This window comes from Primulina tabacum, chromosome 17, assembly GCF_025594145.1.
Source record: "Primulina tabacum isolate GXHZ01 chromosome 17, ASM2559414v2, whole genome shotgun sequence".
Lineage (NCBI taxonomy): Eukaryota > Viridiplantae > Streptophyta > Magnoliopsida > Lamiales > Gesneriaceae > Primulina > Primulina tabacum.
This window is the reverse complement of record NC_134566.1, coordinates 5,406,086-5,426,730: the sequence shown is the minus strand read 5'-3', so window position 1 is coordinate 5,426,730 and position 20,645 is coordinate 5,406,086. Positions and strand designations below refer to the sequence as shown.

At 39.3% G+C, this 20,645-nt stretch overlaps 1 non-coding gene across 1 annotated transcript; it reads right to left on the bottom strand.

Annotated features, from left to right (window-relative positions):
- Positions 1-19,606: 19,606 nt before the first annotated feature.
- Positions 19,607-19,713, bottom strand: LOC142532095 (small nucleolar RNA R71). The gene has a single exon (XR_012816489.1). It is a non-coding gene; the product is annotated as a small nucleolar RNA R71 (small nucleolar RNA).
- Between the last annotated feature and the right edge of the window lie 932 nt (positions 19,714-20,645).

Here is a 20,645-nt window from a genome sequence, read left to right as displayed (position 1 = left end):
GATCTTTTTGATCCAATACCATTCATGAGTTTAGGGGGAATGAAATACACCTTAGTAGTTGTGAATGATTTTTCAAGATTTACTTGGGTCATTTTTCCCAAATCCAAAGACAAAACTGCTGCACAACTGATTAAACTCTTCAAAAGATTTTTAAATGAAAAATCAGTTGGGATTGACCAAATAAGGTCAGATAGAGGGACTGAATTCATCAACAAATCTTTCAACGTTTTTAGAAAATACTGGAATCAAGAATGAGATCTCAGCAGCTAGAACACCTCAGCAAAATGGTGTAGCTGAGAGAAGAAACCAGACCCTTAAAAAAGCTACTAGAACAATTCTTGCTGATTGTGGTATTTCTCAAAGGTTTTGGGCAGAAGCAGTAAACGCTGCATATTACACTCAGAACAGGTCAATGATTAATAGGAATCATGTGAAAAAACCATATGAGATCTGGCATGGAAGAAAAAGTGTGGTTTCTTATTCCAAAATATTTGGCTGTAGATGTTTTATTCCTGATAATGGTAAAAATAATTTAAAAGCCTTTGATGCTAAATCTGCAAAGGGAATATTTCTTGGATATTTTTCAGTTAGCAAAGCATATAGAGTTTTTAATAAAACCTCTTTAAATGTTGAAGAATCTATTCAAGTTGTTTTTGATGAAACTGTACAAACTGATAAGCCAACTGATCCAGTTGAGCTAGATCGATTTACAGAGATCAGTTTGGAGGATGACACTGAAGAAGAAAATCATATCAATAGAAATATCCTTCAAACACCTGAACCAGAAATACTAGATCAATCATGTGAACAATAACCTACTCTTGATAATCAGTTGGTGGAGAAAACAGATGATAGTTAGTTACCAACTGATACAGCTCCAACTGAAACTGAAAACATTCAGTTGCCAACAGAAGCAGTTGCTGATATGGAAGCAACAAATACTGAACTCAGATGGAAGAAATCACATTCTCTAGAATTGGTGATAGTAATCCATCTGACCCGGTAAGAACAAGAAATCAAATGTTTAATTTGTTCATTCATTATGCTTTTGTCTTACAACTGGAACCAAAGAAAACTGACGAGGTCCTTGCTGATCCTAACTGGATAAATGCAATGCATGAGAAGATAAATCAGTTTATCCATAACAATTTTTGGGACTTAGTTCCAAGACCAGTTTGTAAAACAATTATAGGTACAAAATGGGTATTCAGAAATAAACTGAATGAAGATGGTTCAGTTGCACGCAACAAAGCAAGATTGATAACACAAGGATATAGGTAGGAAGAAGGAATTGACTATGATGAAACGTATGCAGCAGTTGCAAGACTGGAAGCTATCAGAATATTCCTTGCCAATGCATCATTCAAGAACTTTAAAGTCTATCAAATGGATGTAAAAAGTGCATTTCTAAATGATCAGTTGCAAGAAGAAGTTTATGTTGAACAACCTCCAGGTTTTATCAGTCACTCTTTTCCTGATCATGTCTATAATTTGAACAAAGCTTTATATGGTTTTAAACAAGCTCCAAGAGCTTGGTATGAGACACTTTCAAAATTCATAACTGATCCTGATTTTACTTTTGGATCAGTTGACAAGACCTTGCTCAAATTTTCGAAGAATGATCACATTTTACTTGTGTAAATATATGTTGATGATATTATATTTGGGTCAACTAACCCCAAATTGTGTGAGAAATTTGTCAAGTTAATGTAGGACAAATTTGAGATGAGTATGATGGGTGAACTGACATTCTTTCTTGGACTACAAGTGAAGCAACTGGACACTGGTATTTTTATCAGTCAGACCAAATACATGAAGGAATTGCTCAAGAAATTTGGCATGGAAACATGTTCAGCTGCAAGCACTCCCATGAGTTCATCAGTCAAACAGGACAATGATCAAGGGGGAATATCAGTTGAGACGACACTCTACAGAGGTTTAATAGCTTCATTAGTGTACCTAACTGCTAGTCATCCTGATATTGTATTTGCTGTTTGCATATATGCTAGATTTCAAGAAAATCCTAAGCAATCGCATTTTTCAGTTGCCAAAAGAATTTTAAAATATCTAGAAGGCACTCAAAATGTGGTATTATGGTACGCTAAAGACTTTTCTTTCCATTTATTTGGATATTCAGATGCAGATTATGCAGGATGTAAGCTAGATCGTAAAAGCACCAGTGGATCTTGTCAGTTTCTAAGAGACAAACTGATCTCATGGTTTAGCAAGAAGCAAACATCCATAGCTACCTCCACAACTGAAGCAGAATACCTTGCTTCTGGAAGCTGCTGTGCCCAACTGCTTTGGATTCAGCAACAGCTGAAAAATTATGGAGTTGATGCTAAAAAATCTCCTATATTTTGTGATAATACGAGCACGATTGCAATAACTTACAATCCAGTTCTTCACTCAAGGACCAAGCACATTGATGTCAGGCATCAATTCATCAGAGATCATGCTCTGAAGAAAGCCATCAGACTGGACTATGTGTCAACTGAACAACAAGCTGCTGACATCTTCACCAAACCATTACTAGAGACTAAGTTTTCTCACTTTCGCAATATACTTGGTTTAATTGATTTATCTTAATCAGTTTTATTTTTGTTTTGTCAGTTGTTTTCCATTCAGTTTGTCATTAAATGTTTGTCAATTGGTGTTAGTTAGTCATTTATCAGTTATTATGTTCAGTTCATTAACTGTTTGTCAACTGGTGTCAGTTAGTCATTTATCAGTTATTATGTTCAATTCATTAACTGTTTGTCAACTGGTGTCAGTTAGTCATTTATCAGTTATTGTATTCAGTTTGTTAACCATTTATCAACTGATGAAAGTTTAGTTTTGCAGAATGATTAAGAGTCAACAGCATTGATACAAATCAATATTTTATTAAGAACAAAATCGATACCATACAACATTAGTTAGTCCACTTCCTACGGCATCTTTCCATAACATCAACCAATTATTCAAGTCATGACTCCTAATATTATTGAAGGCTTCAGCATTTTCAATTCTCTGAAGCAAGTGCCATTCCTTCAACGGCATTATGGGGATCAACACATCATCCTTGACTAGCTCGGATATATGATCGACTTAAGCAAGCCGTTTAAGCTTCCTTGCAAGTGATCTATGCTTAGCAGAAGCAGGAAATTCTCCATCATTGATTGATTGAATATAGTGAGCAGTAGTCCAAACGGACATAACCTCTGTAAAGACGCATTTCTTAGCATCGCTTTTAAATCTTTGAATACGTTGAAGCATCCATGAAGGATGAGGGACATGTGTGCTGCTTTCACAATCCATTGGAGTTCAGATGTCATTACCAAATGACAATGATATTAATTTATTGACAAGGGACAGGAGGAAGACAAAGAGTCATCTGGCCTTAACTGATTCAGATTAAGTTTTTCTTACCCTCATTTACTTGCATTTATTAAGGGGAAGTATCGAACAAAAACTTAACTGAGAAGACAATAGTCAGTTGGTCTTCAACTGAATTGACTAAGTTTTCAACTGGCCACTCAGTTGCTGGCCCAACTAATCTTCTTAAATATGTTAACTGATAATTCGAATAATATTCTATATTAAATGATGTGACTATTTGTCGAAGCATTAAATGCTGTCTTTCAATGAATAGTATTTTGGAACGTGGACCCACGTAATCCATTAATACTCTACACACGTTTTTACCACACGAACACACGTTTTTAATTCAAATTTTCATGGACTGACACGTGTCCAATAATTTGAAGAGTCACTTACATCAGTACTATACCCGCTCCAATTCAGTTTTTCTCTCCTTACGCTTACGTCAAATTTACAGAGCAAAAACAAATTCAAGATTACTTTTTCGCAGATTTCATTCAATCAAATGGAAAACCAGATCCCAGCTCATGTCATGAACGCTATGGCGATTGACTTTGATTCAGTCTTGACTGTAAAAGACGAAGGAGTCAAGAATGTTTTTCTGAAACTGGAAGCAGCTGGATTGAAAGAATTTCTGGTATTATCTTCCCAAGAAATCTATGTCAAAGAGATTCAGGAACTATATGCCAACGGATATGTCACTACAACTGGCACTATTGCGTCTACTGTAAATGTCATTTGCTGATCATTGAGGAGCAGTTCTTCTGCAATATTTTCCAACTGCCTACTGATGGGCTATTTAACCTTTCTGAAGTGAAGTCATCTGATATTTAGGAGATGCAAACCATTTTATCTGCTGATGATCGGAAAATCAAAGTTTCCGATCCAAAGAAGGAGCTGAAGCCAGAAGTACAACTGCTGGCAGATATAGTAACCAAAGGTCTCTTGGCAAAGGCTGGATCCTTTGCTGCACTGACTCTTGAGAAGTTTCAAGCCATGACTGCTATTATGGCTGGAAGAAAGATGAACTGGAGGAACATTATCTTCAATATCCTGAAGAATATATTTCAATCGGCTAAGCAATCCAAAGGTTAAGCAGTGCAGCTCAGCTATTTGCTGAAAGTTAAATGGTTGGTCACTGATGATTCTGAAATGTCATCAAAGATGAAAATTTTCAATGCCAAGAATGTCCAGCCACCGAAGCCAAAATTTGACATATCTCCTGAGCAGTTCTTAAAGGTCAAGAAGGAGATTGGGACGCAGGAGGCTCCCAGGTCAGTGCAGAATAAGAAGACAATCAACCGCAAACTGATTGACAGTGAAACTGATTCTGAGAGGACTCTCCTAAATTCATCAAGAAACCAAGGACCTTGAAGACCAAACCTGGTGCTGTAGTTGAGACCATACCAACTGAATGATTGATGCAGTCGGGGGCTAAACATCCTATCAAGGCAATTCCACTGAAATCTGTTCCAACTGAACCCTCAAATGAGGATCAGTTGCCTCTATCTACCATTCTACCGAAGAATAAAGTCACCGAATCTGGTGACAAGAAGAAGCTTACTAGAGTTAAGGCTCCATTGATCACTATTGCAGGCTACACTTCCCTACCTACTGCCAAACCTAAGGGGATAGTGATCAGAGAAAAGATTGATGCAACTACATCATGGTTGAGCATCCTTCATGCCCTGATTGACTCTAAAGGCAAGGGCAAGATGCAAGAAGAGCCAAGGCCAACCAATGCTATCCAAACACACATTGATCTCATTTGGCAAGAGACCAATGAATTTGCAGAAAATAAGCTTAAGGCCTACAATGAATGGGTGAAGTTCAGAACTGAAGTCTTTGCCAAACAGCTTCAGAAAAAGTCTAAACTGAAGAAATTTATTGATCTAGAGACTGTTGTTCTGAGGGTAGTCAAGGCTTCTACAATTGTTCAGGCTCTGGAGAGAAAGAATTATTTTTTCAATCAACTGAGACCTAAGAAGCTTTAAAAGATAGTTGCGGAACTGCGACTGAATTATGATCCTACCAGTCCAACTGCATTCAACAGCTGTGCATAACCAGCTGGACTCGGATCTTTTCGCATTGCAAATGGAGATCACTGGGAAATGGATCAAGAACTGATCATTCCAGCGGCTTCCCAAGATTTATCAACTGAAGAAGAGCCAGCTGAACAATCAGTTCAAGAGCGATCCAAGAAAACAGTTGTTGAAACTGCTCAACAAGCAACAAAACCTTCCACATCAGTTGTTCAACCTATACCATCATCCACTGCTGATCAAACGCCTTATTCAGAAGCTGAATTATCATTGGCCAAACTTGATGAGGTCCTCAAATCAGTAACCTCTGATATTCAGCTGGAAACTTCAAGATCAGTTGAAGATGTTGTCATGATTGAAGAACCAGCAGTTCAAGCTGTTAATTTTGAAGAACCAGTTCAGTCTGAAGTAGTGACTGAACAGGCAGTTTTGGAACCAACTGAAGAGGCTCAACTGCACTCAGTTGCAATTGAAGAAGTGTTAGCTGATCAGCCTTCTATCATTCAGCCAACCGAAGCATCAGTTGAGCAGTCTATCCCAGTAATAACTGCTATTTCAACTGATCATCCTCTTGAAGCATCTTCGGACCCTCCTACTGATCCATCTTCTCCTCCACAGTTTCAACAAGAAGTCCAATCAGAAGAGACCTCAAAAATGGTCAATACTATAACTAAAACAACTGATGGGGCTCTAGTCATTTTCAATGAAGAAAACAGAGAGCAACCAGAAACTTCAGGAGCCATGGCTTCAGGCATTACAGTAGAAACTGAGTCTCTGTTCGAAGAAATTTCAGCTATTCAGACCAACCTCCTCGGTATAATGACTTCCATTTCTGACATCCGATCAACGCAATTTCTGCACCCTATGAGGATTGATTCTATTAAGGATAATACCATGGGTAAACTGCAGCAAATTTGGAAGGATGTTACTTCTTTATTCTTTCAGATGGACGAGCTTCGCAAAGACAGAGTTTCAACTGAAGCTCATTTCCAGAAGCAAGCATTAGTGACAAGACGTCTAGACTATCTGGAAAGTACTGATTCAAAACGAATGGATTTACTCCAAGATATCCTAATGAATGCAGTTTCTAATCTGTCTTCTGATGTGCGAAATTTGTCGAGAAAGGTTAATGAGTTTGATAAAAAGAGGGAAATTAGAGAGACAAAAGAAGACAAAGGGAAGAAGAAGATATGAAGATCAACTGATTTCAGTTCATGGTTGAAGACTTGACATGATATCTTTATTCTTTATTCTTTGTACGAATCTATACATAGATTAGTTCCTGATTTTCATTCTTAGTACGAATCTGTACATTATAAGAGTTATTTTCTCTACAATAAATTCGAAGAATAATTTTTGAGTTCAGTTGATCAGTTCATAGCTTACAAGTTCAGTCAAACACCAAAAAGGGGGAAATTGTTGGAAACTTAATTTCGGTGGTTTGACAAACTAAAGTGATTAATTTATTGGACTAACTGATCAAGTAGTTTGAAATAACTGAACTAATTAAATCAACTGACAGTTGCCTAACTGAAGATTAATGCGCAGTTTATCGAAGGCAACTGAAACCAGCTGAACTGAACTTATGAAGATGACTGATTAGTTGGAAACTGATCAGTTGACATATTCAGTTGTGAGCTTACCAGCGAATCTGCTGATCATTCAGCTGTACACATCATCAGTTGTTGAAAAAGACATTCAACCGACAACAGTACAAAGCAGACTGCAACTCGCAGTGGAACACCGCATTTCAGAGATTACAGTGTACGATTGTCAGAAGAATATTGATGTGGCAATCAACGGATATAAAGATTTAAATAATATTTAATGTTACTGTTCAAGAGAAGCCTATAAATAGGTGAGAAGAGCAGTTGAGAAAAACAATCGATCTATCTACTCTCTTAAGCTTGCTGTTACCCTACTGAATTTATAGCTCTTACTCAAGAATCTAAAAGCTCACACTTATCAGATTTATTTGTAGCATTTGAGGCTATTTTTCGAGCATACAAGCACAAACTGTTTCATTTTTTATTTGATCTTTAACTAGATCAGTTGTTCTAAGTTCAGTCGAAGAACTGTGAAACATTTAGTAAATTAAGAGTTTCAGTTTTGGCAGTGTTAAGTTCAAACTAAAGTGGGTCTGTACAAGTTTTATATCGATCAAAGTCTTTTAGTGTATATCTTATCTTTGTGATAGAAGGGGTGACGTAGGAGTTATTTCAATCCCCGAACATCCATAAATCTTTGTGTTATTATTTCAGTTATTTATTCTATCTTTCAGTTAGTTTATTTCCGCAATTGTTATCAGTTAAACTTATTGTCATTGACTGACAAGATTCCTAGTTTCAGTTTGTCACAGAACTGACACTTCATTCAAAAAGATTATAAAAATCGTGAGTGTTTATTCAACCCCCCTTCTAAACACATTTCAACCTATCAACCGATCCTAACAGTTTTCATTGACGATATCCTAATCTATTCGAAGACCAGGGAAGAGCACAGTCATCATCTGAGGACAAGTACTGCAGACTCTACAGGAAAGACGGTTGTATGCCATGTTCAGTAAGTGCAAATTCTGGCTTGACAGAGTGGGGTTCTTGGGCCACCTTGTATCTCGGGATGGTATTGAGGTCGACCCCAATAAGGTCGAGGCAGTCAGTGATTGGCCAGTGCGTAAGAGCGTGACAGAGATCCGTAGCTTCTAGGGATCGGCTGGGTACTACAGGAAATTCATTCAGGGCTTCTCTTCCATTGCGGTGCCTTTGACCGCCTTGACAAAGAAGAATGCCAAGTTTATTTGGGGATCTGAGTGCCAGGAGAGCTTTGACAGATTGAAGCAAGCGTTGAATACTGCATCAGTTATAGCTATGTCATCAGGGCAGGGAGAGTTCGTGGTTTATACAGATGATTCGAAGTTCAGTTTGGGAGCGGTTGTGATGCAACATGACAGAGTTATACCCTACGCATCTAGACAGCTGAAGGTCCATGAGAATAACTATCTGACTCATGATCTCGAGCTAGGAGCAATGGTATTTTCTCTGAAGATTTGGAGACACTATCCGTATGGGGAGAAGTCCAGGATTTTCACTGACCACAAGATCCTGAAGTATTTCTTCATTCAGAAAGAGCTAAAAAAGAGACAGAGGATATGGCTATAGCTAGTGAAGGATTACGGCTGTGATATTAGCTATCATTCGGGTAAGGCTAATGTAGATGCAGACACTCTGAGCAGGAAGCACACAGTGATTGCTCATTTGTCGGTACAGAGACCGCTATAGGTGGAGATTCAGATATTTGAGCTTGCAGTTTATGCCAGGGGCAGTGCCCCAAATCTTGCTACTCTAACAGTATAGCCGACAGTGAGAGACAGATCTCGAGCAGGGCAGATCTCTGACGAGCAGTTGTAGAAGTGGAGACATAAGGATGAGGCTAAGGGCCAGAGACTGTATTCAATTGTGGACAGCATAGTCAGATATAAAAACTGTCTATGGGTTCCTGACAGTGATTCCCTTAGAGCAGATATATTGAGCGAGGCACACAGCACCCCGTACTCCATCCACCCAAGGAGTACGAAGATGTATAAGTCTCTGCAGACTCTTTATTTGTGGCCAGGCATGAAGAGGGATATTCTGCGATTCGTTTTTGAGTGTTTGACTTGTCAGTAGGTCAAGGCAGAGCATCAGAGACCTGCAGGGAAGCTGAGACCACTCTCTATTCCCGAGTGCAAATGGGAAAACATCACCATGGACTTTGTGACAGGGCTTCCGAGGACTACTGGAGTATATAATGCCATCTGGGTGATAGTTGATCAGCTCACTAAATCAGCTCACTTCCTACCGATCAAGAAGAATTTCACCATGACTTAGTACGCAGGGCTATACATCAGAGAGATAGTCAGACTGCATGGCATTCTATTGTCCATCATGTCAAACAGGGATTCAAGGTTTATGTATGCGTGTTCTCAAAGAGTCAACACCACGCATTGGGTACTAAGCTGCTATTCAGTACTTCCTTCCATCCTCAGACAGACAATCAGTCAGAGAGGGTGATTCACATTCTGGAGAACCTACCCCGAGCTTGCATGATCGATTTCCAGGGCAGCTGGTGAAAGGGGATTGGTTACGGTGCCGATAGCGCAACGGAAGTCTCAAAAATCATATTTTATAGGGAAGAAAACCGAGCACCTATTAGTGGTGTAACAAATACAAAAACACAAAATATGTCATACATAGGGTGTTTTAAAGATATTACCTATCAATCTTAAAAGATTGATGTTGGCTCCAACTTAGTTGTCAAACAACTAAGCTCTTGAAGGGATGAGTTGATCTACAAACTTCCTCATTTCCTTCAAAATTAGGCCCTCCACTTGCTAGCTAGAACCCTTCTTACTTTGCACTAGAAAAATAAGAAGATTTTTCTTTGAGAAGTGATTTCTTTCCTCAACAATTGAAGAAGAAAAATTGAGAGAAAATTGGATGGAAAAACTCTCAAGGTTTCGGCCAAGTGAGGAGTGGAATGGGGAGAGGGATGACTAGTCTTGGTTGTGTAAAAAGCGAAAACACTTTTAGCATGTCAAGCCTTGGAGATTGAAAAAGTAATCTCCAACTCTTCACCTCCCATGCATGCAATGTTATTTGATTTTTAACAATTAAAAATCCATGGACTTAATTTAATTATCTCAAACAAATTTGAGACTAATTAAACATTACTTGAATTTACTCAAGTCACTAGTTGAATAATTATTTTACTATTGGGCTCTACAAGACCCAATATGATTTAATTAATTCAAAACTTGAATTAAATTAATTATTTGGACTCTACTAGGCCCACTAGTGTTTAATTAATTCAACACTTGAATTAATTTAATTTAGTCCATAATAATGTTTATGAAAATCACAATTTCCAAATACATTATTTATTTGACAAACTTTTAATTTAGGAACACTTCCATAAATTAAAAGTTACATTTCCCTCATAGAAGTCATACTTCTATTTTTCCTTACGCTTATAAACTCATTTATAAGCCGTTCAACACATTGAACTATTTTACTTCTCAACGGGATCTAGAAAGCTAGTACTTGTGTGGCCCTCAATGGTTCATTGATACAACTAGCCGTGGGTTCACATCTCCATGTGATTCGGACTAAACGTGTCCTTATACGAGCATACCCCAATTGCTCCATTCTTAATTATCAACTCCTTGATAAGAAGAACGTCAGAACTCAAGTCTGATAGTACCCAACCAATCATGTTAAACGCCTAACAGCATCGCTTACATGATTCCCTAGGTATCAAATGATAGTGCCTGCAAGAACCATTCAATTATGGTTAGCGTACAGTACGGTCCGTTCAACTCATATATCCCGATCGATTCGACAACCATTGGTTTATCGAGAGTTTTCAATGAATCGATACTATGTGTCATGTCGTAGTTGCATCGATGGTGTAATCTATGAAACCCATTTCATAATTACCACCATACTCTGATCAGAGATTTCATACTACATACACATGAGATCACATAGGATATCCATACCCGAAGGTAAGCGGTGAATCCCCGACTACAATGCATCGACTCCTATATGTTTCGACAAAACACCCAACCTTGCCACCTGATGACCCAATGAAAGTCGGTAAACAAGTCAAAGTGTAATGCTAGCAAATAGAGTCTCAATGTTGTCCCGAGTCATAAGGACTAATGGTGTACAACCATAAACTAGGACGTTTTCACTCGATAAGTGAGAACCACTTGGAAAATCCTTTATGGAGGGTTGTTCAGTGCACTCTACAAAGAGCACCTATCTGCATGTTCGGACATCACAATGTCCCTTACCAATGAAACATGGTACTCACATCGCAGATACTAGTCTCGAACTCGAGCGGCCTATATCCTTCTTAGCGGCGGCTGAATCGACTAGGAACTGTTTAGAATATACATTATTCCAAATATGAGTTTCATGATACTCATCATATGAGCATCTCATATTCTTTTTACTATTTGTATATTCAAGGGCTTTATCTATGCAACTAGCATGTGTATACAGATAAAGAAGTGCCAAAACAATAATTTCAAATATTATTAAAATAAAGATTGTTTATACATAGAGTTTAAACATGAACCCTCGGCCAACACTTGGCTCGACGGGCACCTACTCTAACAATCTCCCACTTACACTAGAGCCAACTACCCATATTCTTCAAACCCATCGATTCGCGATGCTTCTCGAATAATGGTCCAGGTAAAGGCTTAGTAAGCGGATCAGCAACATTATCTGCGGAGCTGACTTTGTCAATCGAGACATCTCCTCTTTCCACAATCTCTCGTAGGATGTGGTACTTTCTCAATACATGTTTGGACTTCTGATGAGACCTTGGCTCCTTTGCTTGAGAAATGGCTCCCGTGTTGCCACAAAACACCGGGACAGAAGCAACTCCATTAGGAATGACGCCCAACTCTTGGACGAAATTCCTTATCCAAAGAGGCAATGCATCCTGCCAGCTAGTGCTAAAATCAAGCACTACAGCTCTAAGCATATCTTCTAGTGTCTGGATAGTCCGCTTTGACTGTCCGTCGGTCTGGGGATGATATGCGGTACTCAGATGTAACTTCGTACCTACAGCCTGCTGTAAACTCTGCCAGAAGTGCGAAGTAAACCGAGGATCACGGTTTGAAACAATCGACTTCGGCACTTCGTGCAATCTGACTACCTCTCTGACATAAATATCGGCCATCTGGTCATATCTGTATATCATCTTGTACAGAATAAAACAGGCGGATTTGGTCAATCTATCAATCACAACCCAAATCGCATCACAACCTCTGGAGGAAAGTGGTAACTGCGTCATAAAGTCCATGGAAATGTCATCCCATTTCCATTCAGGAATAGATAAACTCTGCAGTAAACCTCCTGGTTTCTTTCTCTCGGCTTTCACCTGTTGGCAATTCAAACATTTGGATACAAATGCAACAATATCATCTTTCATTTGTTTCCACCAAAAATATCTTTTCAAATCATTATACATTTTTCTGCCACCAAGATGAATACTGAAACGACTGCTGTGTGCTTCTCTCAGTATCCGCTGTCTCAAATCTGAAATATTCAGCACAACAATACAATTATTCACATACAAAACACTGTCATGAACCTGATATTCTGATTGATGTCCAGCTTTGACCATAGCAATCGAATTCTGAACATTCTGATCAACATTTTGAGCCGCTTTAATACTCAAAATCAGCTCTGGTTCGGCTTGAACAGCATATAATCTCATCGGTTTATAATCTGTCTCCAATACCAATCCAGACAAACAGCAATCTTCTATCAAATTCGAAACACCAATCGTCGATAAGGATAAAGAACATACATTTCGACTAAGTGCATCCGCTGCTGCATTAGATTTCCCCGGATAGTACCTGATTTCGCAATCGAAGTCTTTAAGAAAATCAAGCCATCTTCGCTGTCTCATATTCAACTCTGACTGTGAAAAGAGATATTTCAAGCTTTTATGATCAGAATAGATTTCAAACTTCTCGCCATATAGGTAGTGTCGCCATATCTTCAAAGCAAATACAATGGCAGCCAATTCAAGATCATGAATTGGGTAGCGAGTCTCGTGTGGCTTGAACTGTCTCGAAGCATAAGCAATAACATGTCCTCGCTGCATCAAAATACAACCCCATCCTCGGTGAGATGCATCACAATAAACCATAAAATCACCAGTACCTGAGGGAATAGACAATATCGGTGCAGTGGTCAGTCTTTTCTTCAATTCAAGGAAGCTGGTCTCACATTCTTCAGACCAAACAAATGGAGCATTCTTCTGAGTCAACTGAGTAATTGGCTTGGCAATGCCAGAAAAATCTTTAATAAATCGACGATAATATCCTGCCAAACCCATAAAACTGCGAATCTCTGGTACTGAAGTCGGTCTCGCCCAAGAAATCACTGCCTCAACCTTACTGGGATCAACTGATATACCGTCTCCGGATATAATATGCCCCAGAAATACAACCTGTCTCAACCAAAACTTGCATTTCGACAGTTTAGCAAACAATTTCTCAGCCCTTAAAATTTTCAACACAGTTCTCAAATGCTCGGCATGTTCAATCATATTCTTCGAATAAATCAAAATATCATCAATGAAGATAATAACAAAATCATCAAGATACCTCTGGAATATGCGGTTCATCAGACCCATAAATACAGCTGGAGCATTAGTCAAACTGAACGGCATGACAATAAATTCATAATGTCCATACTTGGTTCTGAATGCTGTCTTCGAGATAACAGAATCCCTGACTCTCAGCTGATGATATCCAGATCTCAGATCGATCTTGAAATATACTGAAGAACCCTGCAACTGATCAAACAAATCATCAATGCGAGGCAACGGATATTTATTCTTTACCGTTGCTTTGTTCAGTTGCCGGTAGTCGATACAGAGTCTCATGGAACCATCTTTCTTTCTCACAAACAGTACTGGAGCACCCCAAGGAGACACACTCGGTCTGATATACCCCTTGGCCAATAAATCCTCCAACTGTTGTTTCAACTCTTTCAACTCAATCGGTGCCATTCTGTACGGAGCCCTCGAAATCGAAACTGTACCTGGCATCAACTCAATACTGAAGTCTATCTCTCGAATCGGAGGCAAACCAGGAATCTCATCTGGGAAGACATCAGCGAACTCACACACCACTGGCAAATCCGCCAATGATGGACTCGATTTCAGTAAATCAACTGAATAGACAAGGAATCCTTCCGCTCCTTTCTGTAACAATTGAGTCATAGACAATACGGATATCAAAGGAATTCTAGATCGAGAACCCTTACCGTAGAATTTCCACTCATCAACCATATCCGGTCTGAATCTCACAATCTTGTGGAAACAATCAACTGTAGCTTTGTACTTGGTCAACATATTGATACCGATAATACAGTCAAAATCAGACAACCCAAGCACAATACAGTCTAACTCAATCTCATGCCCATCATACTGTAGCATAGAATGTTTCACAGACTTAACTGATATCAAACATGTCTCCAAAGGAGAAGAGACAGAAACTACGACAGATAATGACTCAACAGGCAATGAATGCATAGAGGCAAATCGCTCAGATAAAAATGTATGCGATGCACCAGTATCTATCAATACATATGCAGGATAACCAGAAATAAAACAGTTACCTGCAACAACATCGTCAGGTGCGTCCTTAGCCTGCTCCTCTGTCAAAGCAAATACTCTGGGTTGCTGTCTAGGAGGCTGGCTAACTGTCTGACTACCTCCTGGCCTCTACTGTGACTGAGATGGTGCTGGCTGGAACGAATGTACAGCGGCTGATCGTCTATCAGTTTGTGCCGCTGATCCAGATGATTCGGCACCCTGTGATCTCTGATAATCTCTCTAGGGGCAGACTCTGGCAAAATGTCCCTGTTGCCTACAAATACGGCAACTGCCGAACACTCTTCGGCACTGCTCTGTGGAATGCTTCCCTCCACAAGTGCTGCAATAAGGTCCTGTATAACTCTGGCCCTGACCGGCCTGTCTCGAACCACTAGAACTGGATGAACTGCTTCCAGATCTTTTGAACTACTTCCCTCTAGCTTTCAGAAATTCTTTCTTTCCACCACTACTGCTGCCACTGTCAAATCGAGGAGGTGGTTGATGTGGTCTCGGTGCTGGAGGCACAAATGAAGCTCCTCTCTGTCTCATCAGACCGGCTTCAGCTCCCTTAGCTCTGCTCAAAGCATCGGTAAAATTATTCGGTCTCCTGGTATTCACCAAGGTAAATATTTCCGGATTCAAGCCATTAATGAGCTGATCAGCAACGGCTTCGTCATTCTCGGCCACATGTGGAGCAAATCGTAGCAGTGTAGAGAAGTTGGCCACATATTCCTCGATGTTCAGCTGACCCTGTCTCAAGTTTGCAAATTCTGCTCCTTTGTCCTTCCTATACGACACTGGAAAGAACCTCTGATAGAATTCAGTTCTAAAGACATTCCAGGTAATAGTCGTTTCTCGATGCTCCAAGGCTCGCTTTGTTGTAATCCACCAGTTCTTTGCAACATCATGCAACTGTTGCCCTATTAGTTTCACTCTCCGCTCATCAGTGTAATCCAATGACTCAAACAGCATCTCAATGTCGTCTAACCAACTCTCGCAATCAACTGAAGTCTCAGTACCCTTCAGAGTCGGTGGATGGAATGACTGAAATCTCTTCAATAATGTCTCCATCGGTGTTGCTATTACATCCATTGGAGGATTCGAAGTTCTACCCTGTTCCGTTACTCTTCGAGGAGGCATATCTGATTATCAAAAGGGTTAGCAACCAAATACAATACTATGTATATATCAGTTCCCTTCTGATCATCTTACCTCTGATCAAGAATTGGTTCTGATCCATTCTCAATAACACATGTTTTCAAATCAAGTCAGATAAACAGATAAACATGCATTATAAAGCAGTAGAACATGCTAGCACTCAAAAGCAGGAAAGAAAACTCAATCTACCCCGCTCACTAGCTCCCATCTCAGTCTAAAGGATCTATCGCTCTGATACCACCTGTTGTGGGGACCCGGACGCTAATTATATTCTTAATCAACATTGGGACAATTTAATAAATTATAATAAACAGGGTCTAATTTTTTTTTCTTTTTAAAATAAATTATTAAATGCGGAACGTAATGGAATACATCCTAATATACATGTCAGCATTAAAGTATAAGTCTTGTAGTATATACAATCATTCAAACTCAAACTAAGGTTCAACAACTAAATGTCAAGTGTTGAATCCTATCTACAGCAAAATCAAAGTCCGTAGTCTCCACTCTAATCACGATCACTCATCATCTCCTCGACCCTGATCCTGTTCCACCTGTTACCATGCACACATACAAACACGACAACAGCCGGATAACTCCGGTGAGAATAAAATCCCACTATAAATCAATGAAACATGCAATCATATAAACAATATTAAAGCATGTAACAAATATCAGTAACGTATATCAAAATCTGAAACATAACTAATATGAAATCGTCAATAAGACTCGTGACTCCATGTCTCAGACTAGACTCAATCCTAGTCTAGGGATCCCGGTTTTCAGACGTTGGCATTCCTATATCGAATATCAGTAATAGAAAAAACTCCAATTCTATCCACTTTGATATAACCAAACATCCGATGTCTTGACCTATCCGTCACAGACTTTGGCACTTTCGCCAAAACACTATCCTCTGAAAATGTGCAATGTGCCAGTGACGATTCCATCACTATCCGGCACCTATGTCACAAGATCACTCTTCTAATACTCGTCTAATACATGCTTTCTATAAATCAATAGAACATGCATATCAATTCAAATCAATGCACACAATAACAATAAGAATCTGATTTAGGGAAACTCAAGTATATCATACTCGAGTCGTTCTCTCGGTACCACATTGACTTATACATTTCTTTAATCGCAGTTCTGACAACGTTCAAGTCTGGAATTCAAAGTCTTTCAACACTCAATCTGACAAGGACAATGTAAAAAAGTACAATATCAATATACTGCTCAAATCAATACCGAATCTGATCAATCTGAATCTAACTCAAAATCAACTGATATCAATTACCCAACTCACAATCAATAACTACGATTCTCGTACTCCTGTACATTATACTATTACTTGACATCGTGCACTTGCGATTAATTTTTGAGCATATAAAACCATATTTTTATTAAGGATTTCACAGTGCAAGTTTTGCTCGATCAAGTTTTTGGCGCCATTGCCGGGGACTGTTAATCTACAATTTTATTTTCAATTATTTACTTTAGCATTCTCTATTTTACTTTGTTTGGCACCTTCGATTTCTTCGCAGGTATCTCTCTTGTGCATGCCAAGGTCTCTAGACTCTGAACTAGATATATACGATCCCGAGATTGAAAGAACCTTACGCAGGAGACGACAACAGTAGAGGCTTAAAGAAATAATGAACAGGAACGAACGTGAGGAGGAGCATCACGAAGATCTAAGTGTCGAAGAGCCAAGGCGCATACCCATGCTTGAGTATGCGCAACCGTCACTTGATGGAGCACGTCCAAGCATAGTGCGACCAACTGTCAGGGCAAATCAATTTGAGATCAAGCCATCCATAATTCAAATGATCCAGAACACTGTCCAATTCGGGGGGTGATAGGACTCGTTTTTACGTGTTTTTAGTGTTGATTTTGAGTCGCGTTCATGCATCATATTAGTTTATTTTAGTTGAATTTTGCATTTTTTTTAGCATTATTGAGCATTTGACTAATCTCGTGTATTATGTGGTTATTTTGTAGGAATTGAACCAAAAAGTGGGAGAAACTTTGGCATAATATCGAAGAGGTCTCGCTAGGGCGGTCACGAGCACTGTGGTCTGGCCGAGGATTGTTTTGCGCAAGTGTCTCGCTAGGGCGGTCAAAAGTGACCGCCCCAGCGAAACCAGGGACATGCTCGAGGAAGCTTATTCGAGGACCTCTCGCTTGGGCGGTCAAAATATACCGCCCTAGCGAGAAGCGAGATTGAGAAAGATTTGTTTCCAAATTTTGAGGGACTCTATCCTACACCAAGACCTAACACACGAGATCAGCCGTTTTTGACATCTTTTATCAGACTTTTCATCATTTTTCTTGGAGAAGAGGCTAGGAGCAAAGGAGATTTCGAAGACCTCGAGATTTCCACGCGTCGTGGCCGTCATCCATCGTCATCTTTAGTATTTTCATTATTCAGTATTTTATTTCTTACATTGATTGTTGGTTTTTATCATGAATTTCAGTAGCTAAACTCTAGATTTGTTGGGATTTGAGGGGATCCTACCCCGTACTCGGTGTTTAACATTATTTCTCGACGTTTTTATTAGTGATTTGTTTATGCTATTGTTATTTCTTGTTTCAATCGAAGCCTAGCTAACTTCCTTTGATTATTTCATGTTGTTGATGAGTTCGATAGAATAGTTAACAATACGATCAAATAGTATAAACCACGGATTTACAATTTTAGTAGATATACGGAATTGGGTACGTGTCGATAGTGATAGTTCACCCGAATGAAAGCTAGTGGATTCCATAGAATGTAATGCAATCTTGAACTGTTAAATATTTGAGGACACTTGAGTACTGCATGTTTTTTATTAGTATTAATATAGCTCGACAGAGTATATTAATTAGTCTAGGGAATTCCGTCGAACGCACGAGTAAAAGCCGAGTGTGATTATTTAAACACGAGTGGTAGGTGAACTGCTAATTCCCAACAAATTCATTTCTCATTTGATTAAATCCAAATTAATCATTGCGGTCTTGAGTACGTTTTCTTTGCATTTTAATTATTTTAGTTGTTTAATTTACATTAGTTTAATCATTAACTCATTTTATCGTTGCTAAAGAAATTTTACTTGAAAATAAAAATAGTGTAACGCAGTCCTTGTGGAACGATACTCGTATTTACTTACGTTTATTATAACTTGACTATCGTGCACTTGCGATATTTAAATCGAGCTTTCATTTATAAAATAAATTTTGGGATTATTCACTGTGCAAGTTTTGCTTGATCAAGTTTTTGGCGCCGTTGCCGGGGACTGTTGATTCACAATTTTTTATTTTTCATTTAAATTCTTTAGTATTATTTATTTTATTGTTATTTGATACTCTCATTGTGTTGCAGATTTTTCTTGTGGTGCATGCGAAGATCACTCGAGTTTAAGCTTGAGCCTTTTGACCCCGAGATCGAACGCACAGCTAGACGTCGACTATAGCAGCAAAGAGCGAAGGAAAGAATGGAAGGCGATCAACAAAGAGAGGAGCCAAGGCGTATACCGATGTTGGATTATGCACAGCCGTCTTTTAATGGAGCACGTCCAAGCATCGTAAGACCAGTCATCCGAGCTAATCAGTTTGAGATCAAGCCAGCTATCATTCAGATGATTCAGAACACTGTCCAATTTGGGGGAAGTGCACTTGACGACCCTAATTGTCATATAGCTGACTTTCTTGAAATTTGTGATACTTTTAAGTTTAATGGCGTGTCTGATGACGCTGTTCGTTTGCGTTTATTACCATTTTCACTGAGAGATAAAGCTAAGTCGTGGTTAAACTGTTTGCCTGTAGGGTCTATTACTACATGGGAAGATATGGCAAAGGCGTTCCTGATCAAGTACTTTCCTCCGTCGAAGACTATGAAGCTCAGAGCCGACATTACTACTTTTGCTCAATATGAGCAAGAGTCACTTTACGAGGCATGGGAGCGCTACAAGGACTTGTTGAGGAGATGTCCACACCATGAGCTGCCTCTTGGGTTAGTTGTTCAAACTTTCTACTACGGTCTGCTTACTCCTAACCGTACTATGATAGATGTTGCTGCCTGTGGTAACTTACTGAGAAAGACGGCGGAGGAAGGATATGAGTTATTGGAGGAGATGGCTGCTAGTAGCTATCATCCTTAGTCTGATAGGCAGAGACGAGGTGCTGGAGTTAATCAAGTTAATGATTTGTCGGCGGTTTCAGCACAGTTAGAGGCTTTGAATAGAAAGATTGATGGGATGAGCATGAGTGGGTCGGCTATGCGTCTACAAGAAATTTTCTGTGATAAGTGTGGGGGTGAGCATGATGTGCAGGATTGCCAAGATGGCAATCCATTCTATGTGCCTGAGGGAGCACCGTTAAAACAAGTGGGATTCCAGAACCGTCCTAGAAATGACCCTTACTCGAACACATATAATCCGGGATGGAGGAATCACCCAAACTTTTCATGGGGAGGTCAAAACAACAAACATCGCCAACAAAGAGGTCCACCATATGTGATGCACCAAGGATTCAAGCCAGAACCGTCTCGGGAGGAGAAGTCCGATTTAGAGCAAATGATGACTAAATTTATTTCTGCAACAGAGACGAGATTTCAGAACCAAGATGCATCCATAAAGGGGTTAGAGAATCAAATTGGACAATTGGCTAAGTTGATTGCTAATAGGGAGCAAGGAACTTTACCAAGCAACACGGAAACTAACCCAAGAGAACATGTGAAGGCGGTGGAATTGCGTAGTGGAAAAACACTCGGGTCTAATGAGGAGAAGACCAAGCACGGTGAGGATGAGGTGAAAAATCGAGGAGGTAAGTCTTCTAACTCTACATCTACACCTATTGCACAGAATAAAATTGTTATCCCTCCACCTTTTCCTACAGCAATGAAGAAAGCTAAATTAGATGCACAATTTGGTAAAT